Genomic DNA, 503 nt, shown 5'->3' with positions numbered 1-503 from the left:
ATCAGCCGGGCGTGGTAGTGCATGCCTGTAATTCCGGCTACTTGGAGGGCTGAGGCGAAAGGATCGCCGGAGCCCAGCAGGTCAAGGCTGCGGTGGCCGGGAGCGGCCACTGCACTGCAGTCTGGGCAACAGAGTGAGACTCCGACTCAAACAAACAAACAAACAAAAAAAAGTGAGTAAGGGAGAATCTCTCTCTTTCTACTCTACTAAATGGAATTTTAGAGTATGGTGGTATTCGCCTGTAATCCCAGCTACTTGGGAAGCTGAGGTGGGAGGATCGCTTGAGCCCAGGAGTTTGAAACCAGCCTGAGCAGCACAGTGATACCCTCACCTTAACAGGAAAAAGAAAAAGCCAAAAATGGAATTTTATTTTATTTATTTGTTTTTTGATTTCTTTTTTTTTTGCTGGAGTGCAGTGGCCGCTCCCGGCCACCGCAGCCTCGACCTGCTGGGCTCCAGCAATCCTTCCGCCTCAGCCTTCCAGGTAGCTGGAACTACAGGTG

The 503-nt window shown here is 50.7% G+C and overlaps 1 protein-coding gene across 4 annotated transcripts in view; it reads left to right on the top strand.

Annotated features, from left to right (window-relative positions):
- PFKFB4 (6-phosphofructo-2-kinase/fructose-2,6-biphosphatase 4) overlaps nucleotides 1–503 on the top strand; it is a 59237-nt gene that overhangs the window by 33283 nt on the left and 25451 nt on the right. The gene's annotated exons all lie outside the window — the stretch shown is intronic.

The sequence above is a fragment of the Carlito syrichta genome, unplaced genomic scaffold, assembly GCF_000164805.1.
Source record: "Carlito syrichta isolate Samal-C Ts95f unplaced genomic scaffold, Tarsius_syrichta-2.0.1 Scaffold303270, whole genome shotgun sequence".
Lineage (NCBI taxonomy): Eukaryota > Metazoa > Chordata > Mammalia > Primates > Tarsiidae > Carlito > Carlito syrichta.
The sequence above is the reverse complement of the archived record's forward strand: the minus strand, read 5'-3'. Positions and strand labels throughout refer to the sequence as shown.